Source organism: Culex quinquefasciatus, chromosome 3 (assembly GCF_015732765.1).
Source record: "Culex quinquefasciatus strain JHB chromosome 3, VPISU_Cqui_1.0_pri_paternal, whole genome shotgun sequence".
NCBI classification, from domain to species: Eukaryota; Metazoa; Arthropoda; class Insecta; order Diptera; family Culicidae; genus Culex; species Culex quinquefasciatus.
In genome coordinates, this window is record NC_051863.1 from 102,723,480 (window position 1) to 102,742,229 (window position 18,750).

General features: G+C 40.1%; 1 protein-coding gene across 10 annotated transcripts in view; it reads left to right on the plus strand.

Annotated features, from left to right (window-relative positions):
• The first annotated feature begins 1,336 nt into the window (after window positions 1-1,336).
• Window positions 1,337-18,750, plus strand: part of LOC6048663 (longitudinals lacking protein, isoforms A/B/D/L) — a 104,589-nt gene continuing 87,175 nt past the window's right edge. For 9 of the 10 annotated variants that reach the window (XM_038261996.1, XM_038261995.1, XM_038261987.1 and 6 more), the window contains exon 1: window positions 1,337-1,493. The gene's annotated coding sequence lies outside the window, so the exon portion shown is untranslated. Of the gene's footprint in view, window positions 1,494-16,658; window positions 17,027-18,750 lie in introns of those variants that run through there. The other variant, XM_038261988.1, reaches the window with a different exon arrangement.

Here is an 18,750-nt window from a genome sequence, read left to right on the forward strand (position 1 = left end):
GAATGAGGTGTTTGATTCAATCTGCGATGATGAGTAGACCGACGCGATCAAAACGACAGACGACGCCAACGACAAGGAATACCCGGTAGCTTCGGAGAACTTATCCGATGCGGGACAATTCGGGAGCAAGGCAGGTTTGAGTTGGTTTAGTTCTTATGAAAGTTTTTCCATATTTTTTGCTACTTTCAGACTGGGGACACTACAAGCAGTTTTTAAGTGCCGTTGGCGAGACCAGAACTAAGACAGAAGTGCTAGAGCTCACTTACGGAACGTCGCAAGGTACTTGCTTGTGGCGCTCTCGTTCCATCGTAGGATCTTAAACCACCGAGCATGCCAGCGCAACTCAACCTGTAAACGAACATGCCCCTTTTGCTGAGCTTGCTCCGGTCAGAGTTCACGGCAGGATAAAGCTGACGGCGTATTTCAACCTGATGACGTACACGTGGATGGTAAGTTGATCTGCAAAAATATACAAAAAAACAATGAGATAAAACTTGAATGTTTCACTTAGGACCACACCTCCGCGTCTTCTGGGAGCTATCAACCCGTAGCCCTTAGAATCGTCCGTTCCGACGCGACCACAACAAGCAGTCGCTGCTGGAATCTGGTACCTGGTCATTATTGACTGCCCTGAACACGCGCGCTTCGGGGCAACCTTCGGGAAGTTAATTACTTAGTTGCCCGAAACCAAACCAGGTGTTCGACTTTCTGGACCCAACAGTACCGACTATGACAACCGGAGCCATGCTGCCGTGGGCTGCGGATGTGCTGCCAGCACAGTAGATTCCTTCCGCGTCAAATGGCCGTCCCCACCAGAATCTGCACTGTGCCTTTCATCAAACCATCCGGCGACGAACCAGGTGGCTCAACTTCGAAAGCGTATTGGAGGCGTGCGTCTCGTGATTAGTTCAAAATTCTAGCACTAATGTTTTTTTTTCTAAATAAACGTTTTAAAAATTTAATATTTTTTTTTTAAATGAAAACTTAAGAAAACAACTTTTGTCTATTCAACAACAGGTGGCAGCACAATATTCCAAGAGCTTTCCATTATTGCCACCAGGGGGCCACTGCCGAATCCAAATTTACACATTGGATGCGTTTCTGCCAATGTGTTCCGGGCTGTTTACACGGCGCGATGGTTCAAGCGTGGTCTTGTTCGAAAATGGTTGGATTCTACACTTTTTGGTGTAATTTTTAGCTTCAGTGTATGTATACCCATTTTTGGCTGATGCGTTATGCGTTATTTTTAACAAAGATCTTTGTAATCTTGAATATCCGTGTTGGCTCATTTGCGCTCTCTGTTTCTCTTTGCTGGATTCTTATCTTGTTTTCTCTTTTCGTTTTCTTTCGAAGGGTTCATTCCATTTTCTTTTCGACTTTTCGATCAGTCTGTGTTTGACAAGGGAACACGCCGTTAGTGAGTTGGTCAAATTTGCTGAGTTGAGTTAGTATTTAATTTGTGATATTAAATGAAGACTGTGCTAATTCATAAGGTAAGTTTTCTTCAGCCTACTAGATTAGTGTGAAGTGAAAAGCTTTCCGATTCGGTCAAGTGATTGATATTTGCATTGTAAATTTCACTTTTTAACACCTTGAGATGGTAAAGTGGCCAAGAATCAATATGGCTTACTACAAGTTCGGATAAACGTGAAAAATCAAATTAGTGAAATTTGTGCTTAATTGGAGTTGGCGAAACTTGTTGCGAAATTTCAGTTTTCAGGCTGCAAATCGTAATGCGTCGATGGAAAATTTGCGATTGAAAATTCCGGACGATGAACATCCGCCATTTTGTTTTATGCTGGCTTTGTTCATTTTAGGAAAATCGGCCACAATTGTATTTTTACTTGTAATGACATTCGTTTTCCTAGTTAATGCATTTGTGTAAGTGCTGGCGTGCCTGTGTCGTTGTATATGTGTGCTTCCGAGTTTATAAATATGCACACACACACACACACACTAGCTGATACTCGTTGGGTGAAGTTCAGAACTGAACATAATTATTAATGTATTTATGACCGGTTTGACCACACTACAGCAGGCCCAAAAACGTTCCAAGTCGTGTAGGTTGTCCATTGAGGATGATGATGTGTGTGGTTTTGTAGGGCGATTGGGCAGCCCAAAAAAAACAAGACCCCATCAGGGTCAAGCCGAAAACATGAGGGAAATATTAATGGAGCTCAATGCTTGTAAATTGCTAACATTGCTCGCGAAAACTTGTTTTTTTAATAACAACTCCGTTTGCCAAGGTCACTAGCGGATAATTTCAAGTGTATTTTTTATGTGAAGAGTGCTTTACAATAAAAAACAAACATTCATTCTATGTACATGTATATCAATTAATAATGCTCACTTATTGATTTTTTTTACCGAAATCGGTGAAAAAAATCGCTTAACCCTTCAAGGCCTGATTTTTTAAACATCTTTTTGCAGTGCTGTTAAACGTTCAAATTAACAACGTTTAGCGTTACGGAATCGTTAAACGTTAACATAAACGTGAACGCGAATGGAGCACGTTAAATTAACGTCGTTGACCATTTGGCTCTGCGGGCCAAATTTCAGAAACGATGGCGGGCAGGGAATTTTTTAATAACATTTTTGAAGCTGAAAATGATTTAAATTATTAATCCTTATGCTGAAAGAAACGTTAAGGCAACATTTATTCTAAAAATTGTATTTTAGAAATTTCTTAAATTTTATTTTTGATATTAATACACCCCTAAAAGAGCACTCAGCTACCAAAATCTAAACATAGAAATATGCACCCTCACTGTAAAGGCTTATGAATTGATCTCAGTTGAAAGGTTCACCAAATCTCTGAATTGCAAATGTACTGTTAAATTAAAAACACTAATTGAAAAAAGAATATTAATACAGTCTAGACTCGATTATCCGAAGACCTCGGAAAAATTTCACTTAGGATAATCGAATTACGATTTTTTTCGTTGTCTTATTTTTGATTGTCGAGTGTGACCCCTAAACTACTCTTAAGTGATATAGAATTTTTAAATCAAAGATGGCGGCCAATATGGCGGGAACGAAACATTGAAAAAAAAAATGCATTTTGTTATTTACTAGGCAAACAACTATTCAAATTTGACTAAAATAGAGTCGTAGAACTAGACTTTGATTTGAAAAACATAAAAAAATTAAAAAATAAGAAAAAAATAAAGATTTTTTTTTGTTAGTGATTCGATTATTCGAGGTCTCATACAAACCTTCGGATAATCAAACTTTGGATAATCGAGGCTTCCGATAATCCAGTACTGTAGTTGCAAAGAATAAAATTGAAAAAACAACTGATTTTGATTTTTTTTATTCCCGATCGGCCATCTTTGTTTTAGAAAAAAAAAAACATTCAAATCTTGATCCTGAATGTAGCAATAAAAAAACTGTTTTCTTTGTGTTGTTTGTAGAAGCGTTTTATATATAGTGATTATTTTTCATTTCAATTTACTATTTCTGGACACTGGATTCAGAACCATCATTGACAGTATTGCCCCATTAGTGAAAGACTCCATCTAAGAACTAATGTTACATTATAAAACGTTTGTTTTATTCATTTTGTATCAAAAGAGATATTTAAAAGTTATCAAAGCAAAATTAATAAAACAAATTTTGTTTGAAAACATTTAAACAAAATATTCCAAGGCAAATCAACAACATTGTTTATAAGTCTTAAGGGGTAGAAAATTTCAAAATTTCATACTTCAGAAAATTTACTAAATGCTCTAATAAGATGATTTTCAATCACTTCAGAAAGTTTCATGAAGATAATTCGAGACTGAACTGAGTAAGAGACGATTTAAGTTCACAATTTTGCCATGCGCAAAGCGGACTGTCAAACTTTCTGTTCGGTTTTCTCTAAACACCGAGTTGATTTACGGGTGCCACGATATCTCGAGATGGGATGTATCAAATTGACTGAAATTTGAGGTGAACACTCCCAAGACATATCCCGTGTGCATGACTAAGACCGATTTTTAAATTTTGCTTTAAAAAAAATACAAAAATCAAAAACTGACGATTTTTTAGTATGAAAAACATAAATATTTTTATTGATGTTTAAATTTTGCTTTTTGAAAAAATACGAAAATCGAAAACTGAAGATTTTTTAGTATCGTCCACGTGGTTTGTGGATGGTCCCTTACATTTAATGTATTAATTTAAATTTGAAATTTTGCAGGAGGATCGTAGGTTGTCCACAGAACCCAATTTGATGTTAAGAAGTGTTGGGCGTCATCCATAAAGTATGTCACGCAAAAATCGGACAAAATCAACCCCCCCTCCCCCTATGTCACACTTTGTCACGCAAGGTTGAACCCCCCCTCATAAAGTACGTCACATTTTGCCAGCCCCCTTGTTTTCGATGGAATTTTTTATAGTTTCTATTTCTTTAAACTCTCATAATTTTGGGTTTTTTTTTGCCAATTTTAATATTAATAAAAAATAAGTTGTCTTATTATTAATTTTTTAGAATAAACAATGCGATATAAAAAAACAGTTTTGTATTTTTTTAAAAGTAGAAGACCTGGTTTAATATTCAAATATTAAAAAATCTTGAGAACTATTTTTCACAGCTTTGTATCTAATAACTTCAAACCATCTATACCAGTTTTCTCATGAACACCCTGCTTTTAAAGCATTTATTTTTATCGAGCAAGAATTTGCAAAATATTAAAGTTCCAACTGAACAAAAAAAAATATGTCGCTATATAATCAATTCTAATGCGATACTTCTAAATAATAGTAAATAAATAATAGTAAGCAAACAATTTTAGAAAAGAGGATTTTTATCATTTTTCTCATTTCGAATTAATATTATGCAATCATAAAAAAAACATGGCGTGACGTCACAGTCTCGCAAACCCCCCCTCCCCCTTCGTCACATCTTGTCACACCTACGGTGACCCCCCCTCCCCCCCTAAGAGCGTACGTACTTTATGGATGACGCCTTGGATACTTTGCTGGTATTGATTTTAGTTAAAATTTGTTTAAATTATTTTCAACATTATATTGTTTGAAAATAATTAAAACAAATCTATATATATAACAAATTTCGACGGTTTTGTTCGAACGCGAATCAGTTCAATACGGAGCGTCGGATCGAGGTGCTTGGGTTCGTATAAGCCCAAGGAAGGTTCTTACGCTAACTAACTCGATAATAAGCTATCCCTTAATGCCAACATACTCAAAATTCTAATTAATGTTTGGATATTAATTTGACGGGCATTTGATGAAAAACCTATCAAAGTCACCCCGGGCTATTAAAGTCACTTCAGTTTACGGTACGTAAAATCATATTTTGATCACAGGAGGCTGAATAGGCAAAAAATCAAAAAACGTCAACAAACGAAAAAAGGCAAAACAAAGTTTGTCGGGTAAGGCTTGTTGACACTAAAATCAATACCAGCAAAGTATCCAACACTTCTTAACATCACATTGGATTCTGTGGACATCCTATCCTCCTGCAAAATTTCAAATTCAAATTTAAATTAATACATTAAATGTAAGGGACCATCCACAAACCACGTGGACACTTTGATGAAAATTTGGGAACAGAATTTTGCGGGTGCTTAAGGATCGAGTAAATCTACTGAAGGAAAACGTTACTTAATCTACCCTTAGGTAGTTGCTGCCTTCCTCACATTTAGAGAGTAATGCTTGATTCATACCATCAGATTGGGTAGTAAGATCTTCATAATTCAGGGCTCTTATGTGCTTATAACTTTTGATAAGGTTGTCAGATTTGCAATCTATCGAACTCGTTGGAAAGGTCTTTCGATTACCTATCCAACGATAGGTCGCATGATAGATCCGGACAACGTTTTCATCAAAATATCTGAGATCCGGCCTCTTAAAAGTTCATATTAACACTTAAGTGCTTATAACTTTTGATAGGGTTGTCAGATCTGCAATCTATTGAACTCGTTGGAAAGGTCTTTCGATTACCTATCCAACGACAAGTCGCATGAGAGATCCGGACAACGTTTTCATCAAAATATCTGAGGTCCGGCGTCCAAAAAATGCATAAATAACACTTAAGTGCTTATAACTTTTGATAGGGTTGTCAGATCTTCAATGTCTTGGACGCGTTGGAAAGGTCTTTTAAAATGCGTAACCCCCCCGGCCGAGTTAAAATGCGTAACCGGGAAAGAAGGTGTGCATGCCTGGCACGAGCACTCAAAGCGTGTTCTAGCGTTCTGCTCGTACTGACTCAGAGCAAGGGTGAGATGTAGGTGTAAGGGCAGTGCGTGTTCGTCGGGAACCTAGTGCATAAGATCGGTCAAGGCCCGTTCTTACACTGAAAATTGCGAATTGCGCATTGCGAAGAAACCGGACTTGGATTGACTTGAGGCCGCGTCCCCACCTTGCTCCGTAAAACGAAAACGAAACGAAAAATAGACCAATCAAAATATGTTTGCAAAGCATTTGAAAAGTTAAAATTTAAAAGTGTCGTACTGAGTAACAATATTTTTTGCAAAGGAAATTGTATTGGATGGAATTTATATGAAATGAACTATGTTTTAGTTGGTTATGGAAGTATATTTGGTCACAATTTTGTAAATTGGAAAACAATAAATTGCATTTACAAATAGATTGTGAAAATTAAACTTTTAATTTATTCGTATTCTGCGATTTTTTAGTAATTCTCATTGATATTTCACATGCGGCCCGCGATTATGGCGCAAATTACCAAAATGGCCCGCGAGGTTCAACTGGCCTTATACTGAAAGTAAATGCTCTCAATATTAGTGTCCATGTGATTTATGGCTCGGTCAGCGAGGAAAATGGTTTTTTTTTAAATTCTCAAAAGGACGCACTGGTCTTCTAGTTATTTTTTCCCACTGTTGGCCTCCACTACGCTGTGCATAAGGATACCGGCCCCAGAAAGGATATTCGAGGGCAAAAGCTGTCCTGCACATTTGTCCTTTTTCCCGCATTTATCTTTACCACTGCTGTCCGTTCGAATTTCCTCCCCAAACATCTGGCGTTGGAACACAACACCGAGCACAACTACGCATTTTTTGGGGAAAAGTATGAGGGAAACACACAAAAGGGCGTCACAGTATTTGTTAATCTGTACAGTTGGCGCAAAACGTGTACGGGATGCATGGAGCAGCAGCAGCCAAAATGTGCTTTTTCGAAGGGTAGGGTCGCATAGCGTTGGGCAACAATTCGGTGTGTTTACCGGCTGACGTGCGTGCATTCGTCGAACCCCCGATAAAAGCGTTTCATTCGTTGCTGCGCATGTTCGATCCTCGCCAGAGTCGTCGGGGTCGGGTCGCCCCCTTCGCTTTCGGTTGGCCCATCTGTTGTTGTACCCCATGAAAATAGGAGTGTAAGCACACGCTTTCTTTCTTTCCCCCTAACTGCGGCTGCTGCCAAATGTTTTGTCCTAAGCTCGAGGAGCATATTGTAACTTGGCAAGAGAGTGAGTGAGTGTGATATTGCAAATGGCGGAATGGAACCAAACTTGATGGCATTGCTGGCTGGCTGGATGCAAGTACACTCTAGACTAAATTTTCAAAACAACCTATTCGTCATGGGTTTCCTATGCAGATAGAACCTTTACAAAATTTAATCTCAATCTCAACTCAATCCTTGGGTCGTTATTTTTTGGGGTGATGTTGTTGGATGGGTAGAGTAGTACAGACACAGACGCACAGCGCAATATGTGCGCTGGTGTGGTACGTCCCGGATTTAGCACTACACACAACTTTATGATCCAAGAGGGGTTGGTTAGTTGCAAACGGGCATTTATCAGCTTTTTATAGGGTGATTCAGTTGTTGCAACCTACGCCAACACAAGTTTTTGTGCATCCTTTTTTTGCAAAAAATAATAACAAGCAGCTGCAAATAGCTTGTCCGCATGTTACGTGTAGTGATATAAATAAGGCTTATAAATTAACAATGACCGCTATGGATTTCCTTCTCAAAGTGCTGGTTTAGGACACTGAAATGGTAAAGAATTACAAGCTTAACCAACAACTCCAATTTTTCAACTCAGGCTGGGTCCTAAAATAGGCTTAAATTGCTGATATTATTGTTCACAACGATTGAGCTTATTTTTCTAAGTTTTGTAAATATTTTTTTTGCTTTAAAATAAAAAAAAAACTTATCAGAAATATCGTGTTTTTTTTACAGTTCTACATATAAATTAATCCCAGCTGTGGCTGAATGGTTACGGTGTTCGCTTTGTAAGCGAATGGTTCTGGGTTCGATTCCCATCTGCTCCTATCGAGAATGTTAAGGACATAGAAATACTTTCAATGCTCAATATGAATGAAAAATCAAGGTACCTAGAGGCGGGGTTCGAACCCCCGTCCTTTGGATTGGTAAGCAAAAATGCTAACCACTAGGCCATGGCGACTTGGTGAGCCTAGACTGGAATTAGGAATACCGTTACAACGAACCCGCAACGCCTTTCGAGATGTATCCTAGGGATCTACCTCTCCTGCTAACATTGAGTCCAAAACCTCCCTACAAACATCTATACCACTAAGGTGACGTAGGGTTCCTTGCGCACTTTAAATAGGTGTTTACTAACGATCCTTCCCATCCCTGAGGATAGCTTGGACCCGGCCAGAACCCCCTTATGCCCTGGGTAGTATTACACACTCATCAAAAGATGAAGACATTGTATCTCCCGTGTTGGATTATTGTTCCGGATCCGGATGAGGGTCTAATACAACCACACCAACAGTGAGATAAGCGTTGTGTAGCCTTCCGGTGGTGAGGCATCCTCCAAATGCTGTACATATAAATTAACATAGGGCTTTAGGACTCAATTAGGTTTCATCACGAGACCACAAATGACCCGGGGTCGTTAAAGTGGATTGTTTTTTTAAGGTTTCACCTATATGAGGAAAGGCTTTAAATTTCACATATACATATCGACTCAGAATCAAATTCGGAGCAAATGTCTATGTGGGTGGTTGGATGTTGATCAAAATAATTGCACTCGATTATCTCGGGACTTGTAAAAAAGTAAAAGAAGTTTAGTAAAGTACTTCAAATGTTATGCTGAAAAACAGATTGCAAAAAGGGTGGTTTTTGTAAGAAAATGTCATGCTATACATTTTTCGAAAGGTATTTGAAAGACCTTTCAATTGAGCCTAAAACATTGAAGATCTGACAACCCTATCAAATGTTATGAGCACTTGAGTTTTATTTATGCACTTTTTTGAGGCTGTGTAATGTATTCACTTTATAATTTTATATTCACTTTGGAATCCCGCGGCGGACGCCAAAAATTCTAAGTGTTAATAATGTATTCAGTGCCCTCTCTCCGTGTCACACTTAGGAAACCCGAGATGCGGAGTCTTGTCGCAAAAAGAACGATATACGCCTGTGGATCAGTTGACGAAACCGCAAGGTTTAAGAGGGCCACATTATAAGGTGTTACCTCGACTCCGTTGTTTTTATGAATGTGAGGAAGGCACCAGGTACCCTAAGGTGGATAAAGTATCGTTTTTAGGTTAGTAATTTGACAGAGTGCCTGCACTGTTTGCGTTTATTGCACGTGCGTCTCAGCGAAAATGTGTGTGCGTGTGCGCTCGTGCCGTCACTCTGTAAAACCTAATTAGGTTTTGTACCGTGACGTCATTTGACAGAGAAAGCAGCAACAAAGCGTAAACATTACCCACATTTTAGCGAGCTGTCAAAATCCTAACCTCTAAACCGAATCGGCGAGAAATAAAATGTCTTGGTTTTGGCTTGCATTAAATGATAATTTTGTTCTAAGGGAGCGTTCTTTTATTACGTAACGCAAAAAATCATATTTTAAGACCGGCCCGTGGCTTAATGGCTACGACCCCCGCCTCATAAGCGGAAGGTTCCGGGTTCGATTCCCGACCGGTCTCCTTGAAATTATTCGACTATAATTGAACTTTGAATATGAACAAAAAAAACGCATGGGGTCAGGTGGGATTCGAACTAACACCTTTGGATTGGTAGTCAGATGCTCTAGGCACTCGGCCATTAGGGGTTGTCACCCCTTGAGTGAATAAATCAGTAGTGGTGAAATAATGTCACAAGGTAATTTACTATATAATACAACAATCCCTTTCCCAACGATTCCCCTACACACACTACACACCATATTCTATAAATAACTCGAAGTGGTTGGTACGGTATGTCCTCACATCTTCTTCTTCCCCTGATGATTCCTTGAAATGTGGGTTCCGTTCATAGAAACTGTCTCTTGCAGTTAATGCAACGCAGTAGGCCGGGCCGCTTTAGTGAGTGTAATACATTTCGGGGGTTCTCGAAAGTACTGCAATCATTAATAATGACAAGAAAGAACTTGAGGCGTAATCTAACCATAAGTTCTTCCCGGATGCTTTCTTCGGACTGGCTGCGCTTGTGTTCGATTAGATTAGATTAGGTAACGCAAAAAATCATATCTAAGACCCCCTCCCCCCTCGTAACAACAGTTCCATACAAATTTTAAAAATTTTGTATGGAGCGTAACACGGCCTCTGATCCAAACCAAACCTGCAACAGGCCCAACAAAAAAAAAAAAACTGGTGAGCAAATTGGTCTTGCACAGCTAGATCAGGAGCGCCATCTATATCTGAATATTTTCAATAATCTTTGATCAAACCGGGTTAGCAAGGTCTGGTGGTGTAGTGGTAGTGGATCACGCCTTTTGTCGGATGGAGAAGTAAAATTTGGTCCCGGCCTAAACCTAGAGGTTCGGTGGTTAGCTCATTCCAGGTCATCTCCCTGGGTCCTGTCTCGGTAAGTTAGACTCGCAATCCAAGGGTTGCCAGTTCGAATCCCGGGGTGGATGGGAGCTTGGGTGTAAAAAGAGGTTTGCAATTGCCTCACCGTTTCAAGCTTCGGATACCTGATTTTGAAAATTGTTTTTATTAATCAAACCATCAATAAAGCAGTAGTGCAAAGTGATTCAACCAAACACACAGTCTTTGTCGTAACATAAGCTTTACTCAACATTGTGTTTACAGAAAAGAAACAAAGATCAGGTATTCTAACTAAAATTCATATTTCTTTCTTCTCACAGCTACCTTTAAAATTAAAATTAGCTAACATAAAAAAAAAAAAAAATCAAACCATCCACATTAACGACCCCCGGGTCTTTTGTGGTCTCTATTGCAAGTTTCTGCTCGAACCTAGGAGTCCGAAGGCTTGAATGGGGAGGGCACCCAAACCTCTTTTACTCCAAGGAACCTTCCACCCCAGTGTTTGAACTGACGACCTTTGGATTGCGAGTCCAACCGCCGCCAGCGATTCCACCGGAGTAGGCTTGGTTTGGTGTGTTGTTTGTACTTATGGCATGGAGACGACTCCTACACCTGGAATGACTTAACGGCCTAACAACCAAGGCCTGGACCGACATTTTACTTCCTCATCCGATGGAAGGTTGGAGCAGATGGGAATCGAACCCAGAATCAATTAGCTAACATGTCGCACGTGAATTTTGGGCCAAATTGAGTTAGGGAGGCTCACCTTTTAGCCATCTCAGATCCCATAAAATCGAAAATAAACTCCGTGCATTTTTGTCACTTTTCATATCAAAGCAGTTTCAATCTTGTCGTGCTATCTTGACACACCATGAAGATTGATGTAAGTAGGTATTAAGTAGGCAAAGGTATTTCAGGTCAAATCGCTTTTTACACAAGTGTGAGCTCGACTACCGTAAACATTTGTAATTATAACTCGGGATTCCAGCAACCAAATTCAATAAAACTTCACGACAATGCACAGAATGGTCAACCAAACAAAACGTGTTTGATATTATTTACATTGCGTGCTCTCGTTTTTGTTTATTCAAGGTCAAACATTGAAACGCGTTTTTCTCGGAACGTCAAAGAGCGACGTGCGAAAATTTAGCACAACAGCGTCGATATAAAATCTTTACTGCAAGAGAAGGACTTTGAACGTAGCAGATCTTTGTTTTCACCACGACCTGATTATAATTTTACTATCTTTACGCGTAAACCGTACATAAGAAAGCCACTTAAAGTTCGTGTAATAAATATTTGTTCAAAGTGATCTATCAAATAGTCTGAGCACGATAAATTGTTTTAAATGGGTTTTCATAAAATTTTCCATTACAAATATTGCAAATGCTACGTTTGGGGGCATTTGTGTTGGAGAGGTGCAATTTCAGGAGCAATTTTAATGCATTTTGGTACTTGAAGTTCAAGTCCGTGTTAGGAAAGCGAACGCTTGGCCTAAAATTTTTATGAATTAAGATATTATGGAAGCATTGATGAAATATTTAAATTAAAGTACCGCTATTGAAAGTTTGATAGGACATTGCTGATAAATTTCGAATTGAATAGTACATTTTTTTTTTTGCTACAACCGAAAAAAAATGTAGGTATAGGAGAACAGCATCTAACTCCACCGTGCCTCTAATGTTGCCATATCAGCACTTTGACGTTCAATTGCAGCTAATAAAAAGCGTTTTGAACTATAACCGATTTATCAATAACCCAATAGAAAGCAATCTATCAATATTTTCACAAAATAAGTTGTTTAAATAGTGAAAATCAGCAAATTAGATAGAGTTATGAGCGAGTGCTTAGCCTGCCAAACATACGAGAATCGTTGCCAAAAAGCTCTTCGAACCATAGCGACATTTTTTTTTATCAGTGATGTGGAGACCTGATTTCAAAAAGAAGTCATACAAAATGTTTAGAAGATAACAGTGCGTCATGTTTGGTTTTATTTACAAATCTTTAACAAAGTTTAATCTGCTGGGCCTAGTTCTTCACTCCGATTTACAACTGTTAAAATCCCCACCATCGCAACTCTTCAAGTATTCACATTCAAGTTTCCACATGGAACAGCGTTTCGCACACGTCCCACACACGTGACGTATTTCAAATTCTACTGTAACATGATAATTCGTCCTCCAGCCAAGCCAAATGGCGGGTGGTGGCGGCGGCACGGTGCGGTTTAACATTTTCTACGACCGACACCACCCCTTGGAGAGAGTGTGGCCACCAACACACGAAAAGATGGTGGTTCTACTCTACTCTGCACACCACCAGAAGAAAGCGTTTTTGATGGCAGTGATGGCACATAACACAAAATAATAAAAAATAAAAAAACGGAAAGTGCTCAGCTAGGTCGTAGCAGGCGTATAAAGCATTCGATCAAGTGTTCTTTGGGCTGCACTTTAAAAAAAGGAGAGACGCTCGTGTACTACTTTGAGGTCAACTCGAATTTTGGAAAAATGCACGTGTGTTGGAAAATATGATTTTCAATCGTATCTAGTTTTCCGGCAAAACCTTGCTCACACACAATCATATACACACGCGCACGCAAATGATGGTGATTTCCTGTCACCCTGTAACTAACGATATCCGGAGCCCTTCGGCTTGAAATCAGATCACCTGGCCACCATGAATCCAGCACTCATGCGCTCTGGGTTTTGTACCATCTAACCTTCTAATAAAGGAGAGAAAAAAACTTCCCCTCGTGAATTGATGGAAAATCCAACCGTAGCGATTAATTCTCGTAGTCCCTTTACAACTCCCAAGCCATTTGCCATTTGCGCAGCAAGTTTGGTATTTAGGACATGGAAATTTTAGTCTCCCGTCATATGAGCTTTGAAACCCATTGACGTGTGAGGTTCAGCCTCATTCGCACCGTTTTCTATCTGGTTGGTGAACGACGAACGCTTTTGGTGTGGTGTTGTTTCTCTCCTTACTTACTTCTCTTGCTACCATGATGTATTTTTTGTTGTTGTTCGCATTCGTGTTTGTAGGGAGACATTCTGGTCGTATACCTTAATACAAACACAGATACACACCGACACATGGATCATTCACCACAGGGTGGGTCATTTTTTGACAGCACGACGTCGACGATGATGACGAGAAGCCTCTCTAGTGGGCAAACATGCAGGATTTCTTCGGTGTGTAGTATGTTCACGATCTCTCTCATCCATGTACCCGTGATGAAGGCTGATATTTTTCATGAGTCGTCACCGCTCTGCTCCTCCCGCCGTCGGAAGCTCGGCCGGAGTAGCAGTGCACTCATACAAGTAGAACTCCGCCACTCTACGGGGAGCCCTGCTATCTGTCCAGGGGGTAGGACCAGGGCGGCGGCACTTGGAAGAACATTGCCAAGAAGAGTGTGGAGTCTTTGCAACGAACACACATGGACACACTCACGGAACACATACCTTGTAGTGAAAAATCGGGAAAGGGATCGTGCTTCGTCATCGCGGCAGAGTTCACATTTGAAAGCGCTCATTTTCGTTTGTGGACTTTGGGGGTACATTTTAACTGGCTAATTGGATGGTTTAAAATAAAATAGTTTTAATATGCGCTGAATGTGTTCTTCTCTAAGAAAAAAGCCAAAATGCCAAAATTACCACCAGTCAGTGTTTGTAACCACGAATGTTACAATGATCGTGGAAGCAGTTGAGGGACAAACGGTGACATGTTAACGATCACTGTAAAGATAGGCCCCTACAAATTACCCGAGCAAACTGCAGGTTAGCTTAAAGTAATAATCGTATGTAAATTCTCGGCTTAGGGGCACATATTGCGTTGCACTTTTTATGCTTCGCCAGTGTATATCGAGAAGGTTTCTCTCAAGCACTCGACGTGATGTTGTCATCCCTGAGTCGGCGATGTCTGCATTGAAGCAAAATACACACCGTTTGTATGTGTATTGCAGTAGAATGCGCGGCGCCTGTGTGCGTGTTTGTACGTACACACGGCCATGAAAAATAATAATATTTATACTTGGGCCTGCCAGCGCTGCTGGGTAGTAGCGGCCTGTAGCGGCGAGACACCAACACCAAAACGGCGTCGGTGTCTGTATTGTGCTTGGGAAGCGTTCGAAAATTACGCTTTTTGCGAGGGGTTGAGAAAAATTATTTGTTTGCATTTTCCAAGCCCCAGCGAAACAACAGTTACCCTGTAGTAGAATATTCTGGACTATGTCGATGGATCCTCAAAATGGCAAGCTCCCGTCTTTAGAAAATCCGATGTTAACAACACTATCTCTGATTTTTTGTAATGAACCCACTCCTACAGAGGATATTTCTAGACTTTTTTTATTGGGTCCTGTAAAAAAACGAAAACTTTACTTTAATGGACATTGACATAAAAGATGTATTGTTAACCCTCTACAACCTAACCCCGCCTTTAGGCGGGCTTCGATCTAAAAATTCGCCAAAAATCAATTTTCCAACCTATTTTATATCTTTAAAAAGCATTGGAAAGAAGAACTCTTAAAATTTTAGAAAATTTCAGGGTTGGAATTTTATCTTGTTTTATGTGACATTGCCAATGTTTTAAAAAATGTAATTTTTTTAGGGGTCAACTTTGGCTGTGTTTTTTACTAACATTTCCTATATTTTCAGTAAAAAGAAGTATGCAGTAATTTTTGTAGTGCCCCAGACTATGCCCGTACGCATTTTTTTGCAATTTAAATGATGGTGGTGCCATTCTATAGGGGGAAATGTGAAAAACATGCAAAAAATTGTAAAAGTAACTGTAAAAACGTGAAAAAAATTAGATAGCCAAAATGTAATAATATTAGGTGGTAGAATAAGCCAAATACTACCAAAAACTAACATAAACTGAACAAGATAAATGCAAATTGAAATGCTAAAATCAAAACAAGCAAAACATAAACAAAGAGAAGTAAAGTTTTTCATAGAACAAAAGATGCTCAAAGTGACCTCCTGAACACGGGAAAAATAAATATTTTCGAAAAAATGGGCAGTAGAGGGTTAATTTGATTTCGGTTAACCGCGACGGATTTTCTTGAAATAATTTGTTGGCGTCGAACTATCAAAAATTGATCACGGTGGATACTTTTCTACCACAGTTTTATGTGTAATCAATGTGGTAGATGCTTTGGTTGATTTTTGACAGTTCGAATTATTTCAAGAAAATCCACCGCGGTTAACCAAAATCAAATAAACAATACAAATAAAGTTTACATTTGTTTATAGGTCCCAATAATAAAAAAAAGTCCAGACTTCATGTAATCAACTTCAACAACACTACATTTGCCAATATAAAATCGGATGCCCAAAAAGGTTCAGCTTCACGTACTTTGACTTAGGTTGCTAGCGATATTTAACTCTGAGAGCTTCGACCGACTAACTAAGGAATTATATTAGACTTCATGGAGAAATGGAGAGGATCCCACTCTTGAAGGACCCCAAAGTTAGTCTGGATCGATTTTCAATACAAAAAATAAACTCAAATTTAAATCGAAATGCGACTACCTACTGGCATTGAAGTTCTGGCGACAAGATATAACCCAAACAAGGTTACAAGAAAAAAAAAACCCAGAACTTCGATGTTCCTGTTTTAACAAATGCTTTATCGACTCGAGCAAACGCACCCCTGCGCTGTGTGTGGGTGCCAGAGGGTTGAAAGCCCCTTTCAATCGTCGTCATATTTGGATGTTCCCATGCTCCTAACATCCAACCCAACAGAGGGAGAGGGAGCGAGCTTCCTGCAGCGCGCGCCCCAATACAAGTTCACGACCCTCCCTCAGCGTCGTGTGCTGTGTATGTGTGTCGCTTGTAAGTTCGTGTTCCCTTTGATGGTGTGCGTTGGTGTTGCTGCCGAAGAGGCGATTTAATACTTCCCCGTACGGAGCCGATGGTGCTTGCGGTGGCCACGACCGTCGGTAGTCATCATTGCGTCGTCGGTGTTTGTGGTCGACTCGGAGGAGCGATCATTAGCTAGTGGGCCACCGGAGAACCCCAGAAAACCCCTCAGAGTGTGTTGTGAGTGAGGAGCAAAGGAAAAATCGCACTCTCTCCGTCAGTGACTACTTCGATTGCTTTGTGGTAGTGGTGCGGTGTGGTACTTGCGTAGATCACGGGGCTTTTTTCGTGGCGTAACGTTGGCGTTCTGGGTACTATAAAATTAAGTGCTCGCCAGGAATCATATATTAACTCTGCGCGCGTGGAATACAACAAACAGTGGAAGAAGACCAAAAGCAGCAGCAGTAAAATAACTAGCCGTTCACAAAGTTTGGTCTCTGTGTGGTGGTGCCTTTTTCCGATGTGGTGAGTGAGTCTACCTGTGGCTGGTGTGCCCCAAGAGCCGCCGCAGTACGTATGTTTACTGAACGAAGAGGATGATGTGCGCTTAAGTGGGTCGCCATTTTCTTTAGTCGATTGTGTATAAATATATATATGTGTGTGTGTGCTGGAAAAGTGCTCAAACAAACCAGGACAAATAAGGGAAAAATCGTCTCGAGAAGGTGTCCCGAAAAATGGCACATGAACTATCGATTTTCGCGCATTGTTGTTGTTATTGGTTTGTGTAAACAGATGATTTTTGGTCAACTTTAAAACAAGAAATTCAACTGTCTTCTCCTACAAATTTGTGCGTAGGCTGCATTGCAGAAGTCAACATGGTACTTTAAACGTTGCAAGCAAAGTCAGCGCAAACAACAGCAAGTACATCATCGGTCATACGCACCGAGTGTACCTTTTGCTGGTTTCTGTGTAGATCAAGTTCACCTCACCTCATCAAGAAATCTTAAGGCGTGGGCGCGCGTTATGTGTTCGGATCATGAACAAAGAAAGGAAGGTGCACGAACGAACTTGAAACAAAGTTGTATTTTTTAAAGCCTCTTTCTGTAGTTGAGAATCATTACAAAAACTTACGAAAGTTTCGAAATTATTTCAAAATAAAAGCTTTATTGAGTGTTGTGCCTCTTGATTCGGCACTTTTTCCAAGCCCTATTCAAAAGCATAATGAATCATAAGTGGAATTATAATTTCAGCTTTGCCAAAGTAGCCCACACCGATCAAAAGGAGGAGAAGGAGGAAGAGTGGTAAAACCATCATAAGTTTGCCTCTACCGACGGAGTGAGTTTGGTTGTTGTCGTCCTCTCCCTCTTGTCATTGAAATTCAACTTGCCAAGAACGCACGTAGGAGGTGATTTTCTTTCGTTGTGTGTAAAACTGGCGCTGGCTGGCCTGTTCGTTGCCTGCTCCGTTGTTCGCATTTTTTTTGACGGTCTGAATTTTATGTGACTCGGGGCTGTCTCCATCTGTGTTGTGCTCTCCTCGCGCGGGTACATGGCTGTAATGTTTCTTTTTGTCAGTGTTGGTGAGGGCTGCTCCCGCGCTTTCCACTGCCGCCGACTGGCCCTCTCTTGTCTGCCCAAGTGTCCCGATGTTCGCTGCTTCCTCCTTCTGTTCGAGGAATGTGTAAAAACCAAAACCAGGGGGTGCAGTGTACCCTCTGTGGCGGATTAATAATGCCCGGATGACGTGTTTTGGGGCTTCGCGGACCTGAAGGGTTAATACATTTACTCCTCGTCATGTCCGGAGTCGGAGGTGGTAGTAGTGGTGCGTTCTCAAGGTGAAAATGTGACGTTCCAGGCCGTCCGGCGAGATCCCTCTTTCGATGGAAGAGGAAATTGTGTCAAGAGGTTGTTTACCCCTGTGATGATTTTATGTGAACGCCACATTAACACAAATGTGCAAAAAAAGTTCTCGAATATACCGGCGACCTCTGGATTGGTAATGCTTCAAGTTTTGCCTTGCTCTTCCGGAACCTAATCGGGTGGCATAGAAATGATAACACATGATAACATTGAATAGTCATTGTTATCTTTTACAATGGGATTTTGGGACATTTTTAAACAATTACACCAAAACCGACAGTTCAACTTGAAGTAATCAGTTTGCTACTGTTGATCCATTCCATCGACGTGCCACCCGAGCCACTTTGCTGTGGGTTTGGCATTATCTGTATCCATAGTTTTCGTTTGTTC